The sequence below is a fragment of the Sapajus apella genome, unplaced genomic scaffold, assembly GCF_009761245.1.
Source record: "Sapajus apella isolate SASKATOON/1434 unplaced genomic scaffold, GSC_monkey_1.0 scaffold43, whole genome shotgun sequence".
Lineage (NCBI taxonomy): Eukaryota > Metazoa > Chordata > Mammalia > Primates > Cebidae > Sapajus > Sapajus apella.
This window is the reverse complement of record NW_022436983.1, coordinates 20501403-20506349: the sequence shown is the minus strand read 5'-3', so window position 1 is coordinate 20506349 and position 4947 is coordinate 20501403. Positions and strand designations below refer to the sequence as shown.

The 4947-nt window shown below is 50.1% G+C and overlaps 1 pseudogene; it reads right to left on the bottom strand.

Moving 5' to 3' along the window:
- Positions 1 to 3790: 3790 nt before the first annotated feature.
- LOC116566663 lies at positions 3791 to 4363 on the bottom strand (annotated as a pseudogene).
- Positions 4364 to 4947: the final 584 nt, after the last annotated feature.

Genomic DNA, 4947 nt, shown 5'->3' with positions numbered 1-4947 from the left:
GTATGTGACCCATCTGGTTCACATTTGCAGGCCTCTTTTTTTTTTTTGAAATGGAGTCTTGCCCTGTTGCCCAGGCTGGAGTGCAATGGCGCCATCTTGGCTCAATGCAATCTCCACTTCCTGGTTCAAGCAATTCTTCTGCCTCAGCCTCCTGAGTAGCTGGGACTACAGGCGCCCACCACCACATCCAGCTAATTTTTGTATTTTTAGTAGAGACGGAGTTTTACCGTGTTAGCCAGGATGATCTCCATCTCCTGACCACATGATCAGCCCACCTCGGCCTCCCAAAGTGCTGGGATTACAGGCATGAGCCATCGCACCTGGCCAGGAGTATTTTCATGACCTTGGGATAGGCAAAGATTTATTTTGCTGTTGTTATTGTTGCTGGGTTTGAGAGACAGATTCTTGCTCTGTTGTCGAGACTGGAGTGCAATGGCATAATCATGGCTCACGGTAACGTCGGACTCCTGGGCTTAAGCAATCCTCCTGCCTTGGCCTCTCAAAGTGCTGTGATTATAGGTGTGAGCCACTCTTCCCAGCCTAAGCACAGATTTCTGAGGCATTGAAAGCACTAACCATAAAACAAAATTATCAGGCAGTGGGGGAAACATTCAAGACAGAGAAAACAGTATATGTGAAAGCCCAGAGGGGAGAAGGGGAAAGGTGTGTTGGCAAAGCTGAGGAAAGGCCAGAAGCAGCAAAGTCAGGGAGAGAGCGAAGTGAGAGAAGGGCCGGGAGGTTGGAAACAAAGGTTGGGGATAATGTGTATTTAACCAGGGTTTGCAAAAGCCTAGTATTGCCCTCTCTGCCGTGCTCAGGACTACAATGTGTTGGCTACACAAAAAGGAGAATAAAGGGAAACACCCACCCCCATTCTCCCAGCTCAGCAACACGGCAAGGTCAGGCTTGGATTCTGCTGCTTTGCAATCAAGACATAGTTTTTTTACAACTTGAAAAGTCACTTAATCCAGGTGCCAGGATGAGGTGGGGCATTGCAGGTGGGGACTCGGGCTGTTAGGCCCTGTCCTGCCAGGCCCAGCCCTGGTCTTAGAGGAGCTGGAGTTTGCCAGCTCCCACCCCCGCCTCAGCTCCTGCTATAGCCCCGCCCCACCCCTGCTCAGCACCTGGACCTCCTCACCTCCTCTTCCCCCTCTCCCTCTCTTGGAGGGCTGACAAGTCCCACAGGAAAGAAAGAGCTCAGAGGTCAGGAGTTTTCTCCACCCACTCGCACTCCCACATATGTCCCAATATACCCCAAACCAGAGCTGGGGGGTGCCTCAGGCAACCAGATACCCACAGAATTCAGCTGTCTCATCACTCAGGCCTCTTCCCTGCAAGGCGCTTAGGAAAGACACTGACGATGGTGACTCCATTCAATTCAACCAACACTGAGTACCTGCTGCATGCCAGGCCCTGTGCTAGGGTCAAGAAGGGTGTTGTTCCTACTCTCTGGGAACTCTTGGGGCAGTGGGGGGAAGCTAATGCACACAGCCAACAGTATTACGAGTGCCGTATAGTGGTGCAAAGTGCAACCGAGTATAGAAAGACTGATTGCACTTGGGGAATGGTGAGTGGATAGCAAGGAAAATTTCCTCTAAGAGGTGGCACCTGAGCTGGGCCATAATGACTCAGTAAGACTGCCAGTAAGAAATGCTCTTTGAGGCTAGGCATGGTGGTTCATGACTGTAATCCTAGCACTTTGGGAGGCCAAGAAGGGAGGATTGCTTGAGGCCAGGAGTTCAAGAGCAACATGGCCAACACAGTGAGACCATCTCTAAAGAAAATAAAAAGGAGCCAGGTGTGGTGGCTCACACCTGTAATCCCAGCACTTTGGGAGGCTGAGCCGGGTGGATCACCTGAGGTCAGGAGTTTGAGACCAGTGTGACCAACATGGTTAAACCCCGTCTCTACTGAAAATACAAAATTAGCCGGGTGTGATGTTGCATGCCTGTAATCCCAGCTACTTGGGAGACTGAGGCAGGAGAATTGCTTGAACCAGGGAGGTAGAAGTTGCAGTGAGCCAAGATAGCACCACTGCACTCCAGCCTGGACAACAGAGCAAGACTTTGTCTCAAAAAAAAAAAAAAAAAAGTGCCCTTTGTGGCAGCAGAAAGTATAACAATATAGTGACTACTGGCAATGTCAGGTAGTTTGCTCAGTACCTTATGTATACATTTAATTGTCACGATGACTTTGTAAAAAAAATTTTTTTTGACTTTGTAAAATTGTATAATTATGGCCATTCTCCAGATGTGGCAGCTGAGGCTTTGAGAGGGGAATTGATTTGTTTTCAAATCACACAGGTAGTAAGTGATAAAGCTGGGATTTCAACCCAGTGCTGTCTGCTTCCATGAGCTTAATTCTACCGCCTAGAGTAGCCTCGGCAAAGGACATGTGGTGACAGGAGCAGAGGGCCATGAGGTGAGGGGGGAGGGCTGAGCAGGCCAGGGTTGGGTTGTGGGAGCCTTGATAAAGAGTGTGGGCTTTATCCAGAGAGCAGTGGGTGGGGAGGGGTGGGGGGGCATGGGAGGTTCACTAACAGGAGTGTAGGGTAAAGAAAGATGATACTTGGCCGGGCGCGGTGGCTCAAGCCTGTAATCCCAGCACTTTGGGAGGCCGAGGCGGGTGGATCACGAGGACAAGAGATCGAGACCATCCTCGTCAACATGGTGAAACCCCGTCTCTACTAAAAATACAAAATATTAGCTGGGCATGGTGGCGCGTGCCTGTAATCCCAGCTACTCAGGAGGCTGAGGCAGGAGAACTGCCTGAACCCAGGAGACGGAGGTTGCGGTGAGCCGAGATCGCGCCATTGCACTCCAGCCTGGGTAACAAGAGCGAAACTCCGACTGAAAAAAAAAAAGAAAGATGATACTTAGCTGGGTGTGGTGGCTCACACCTATAATCCCAGCACTTCGGGAGGCCGAGGCGGGTTGGATTACAAGGTCAGGAGATCGAGACCAGCCTGGCCAACATGGTAAAACCCCATCTCTGCTAAAGATACAAAAAATTAGCCGGGCGTGGTGGCACGCATCTATAATCCCAGCTACTCAGGAGACTGAGGCAGGAGAATTGTTTGAACCCGGGAGGCGGAGGTTGCAGTGAGCCGAGATTGCGGCATTATACTCCAGCCTGGGTGAGAGGGCGAGACTCTGCCTCAAAAAAAATAAAAGAAAGAAAGATGATGCTTACGATTAGCTTTCTGTTTTCAGAGGCCACTTAGAAAAGATGAAATTAGAGGCAGATAAACCTGTGTGGGAGTTGCTGCAAAAATCCAAGAGAAAGATGGGGGTTGAGGGATGAATAGGAAGGGATGCATCTGGGAGAAGCCAAGCAGAACCTGGGGACTGATTGGTTCCAGTAGACAAGTGGAGGGAGGAGTCCAAGCTGATGTCCCAGGCTTTTGGCCTGTGTGCTCCAAAAGGAAACCCAGTAGTTAGGTTTTGTGGGTTTTTTGTTTGTTTGTTTTTGTTTTTTGAGACAGGGTCTCACTCTGTCTCCCAGGCTCCCAGGCTGGAGTGCAGTGGCGCGATCTGGGCTCACTGCAGCCTCGAGTTCTCCCCAGGCTCAGGTGATTCTCCCACCTCAGCCTCCTGAGTAGCTGAGACCACAGGTGTGCTCCACCATGCTCAGCTCATTTTTTGTATTTTTTGTAGAGATGGGGTCCTGCCACATTACCCAGGTTGGTCTGGAACTCCTGAGCTCAAGCGATCTGCCTACCTTGGCCTCCCAAAGTGCTCAGATTATAGGCATAAGCACCACACTCGGCCTTAGCTAATTTTTTTTTTAAACCAGTTGTTAAATGACCTTTATTGAAATATTTTCCTTTGTGCTTCTTAACTAGCTGGGCATTCCACAGCACCACCGTTGATGTCATCATGATGTCATAAGGGTGGTGGCCATCAACATCAGAGCCCACAGACTGGGCAGTTCCCAGGATCTCTTTAATGGTTCCAGAAAGTTCTCTGGCTAAAGATTGGTGCTGCATCTGTTGATTAATGTTGACAATCTCATTGAAAGTGATATTCCCACTGTTTAATGTTTTTCTGTTTCTTTCTGTCTCTTGGTGGTTCCTTGAGGGCTTTGATGATTAGGGCAGAGGCAGAAGGCACCACCTCAATCTGGGCCTGTCTGTTCTGAACGGTCAGTTTCACTGTAATCCTCAGCCCCTTCCAGTCACCCATTGCCTTGGCAATGTCATCACAAACATTTTTTGGAGAAATACCCAGGGGCCCGATCTTGGGGGCCAGCGCAGAAATGGCACCAACTTCACCCCCGGTGTACCTCAGGTATACGACTTTGATCTCGTTGGGGTTGAACTTCGGCGGCATGGTGGAGGCGGCTGGTGTTGGATGAACATGGATTCAGGACGACCGAAGATGGCCTTAGCTAATTTTAAAAATTATTTTAGAGATAGGGTCTCACAGGCCGGGCGTGGTAGCACACACCTGTAGTTCTAGCTACTCAGGAGACTGAGGTGGGACCCTGGGAGGTTGAGGCTACAGTGAACCCTGATCATGCCACGATACTCCAGCCCATGCAAGAGAGTGAGACCCTGTCTCAAAAAAAAAAAAAAGGCCGGGCGCAGTGGCTCATACCTGTAATCCCAGCACTTGGGGAGGCCAAGGCAGGCCAATCACTTGAGGTCAGGAGTTCAAGACCAGCCTGGTCAACATGAGAGATGGGGCCTCCCTATGTTGCCCAGGCTGGTATTGAACTCCTGGGCTCAAGCAATTCTCCTGCCTTGGCCTCCCAAAGTGCTGGGATGTCAGGCATAAGCCACTGTGTCCAGTCCCAGTAATTAGTTTTTAACAACAAACTGAGCACCCCCTAGTCCCCCACCATGACTCAGCCCCACATGTGGCACCTGCAAAACTCACTCCTGAAAGGTGCTTTATTCTTCTCCAAATACTCTTTTTTTTTTGAGATGGAGTCTTGCTCTGTTGC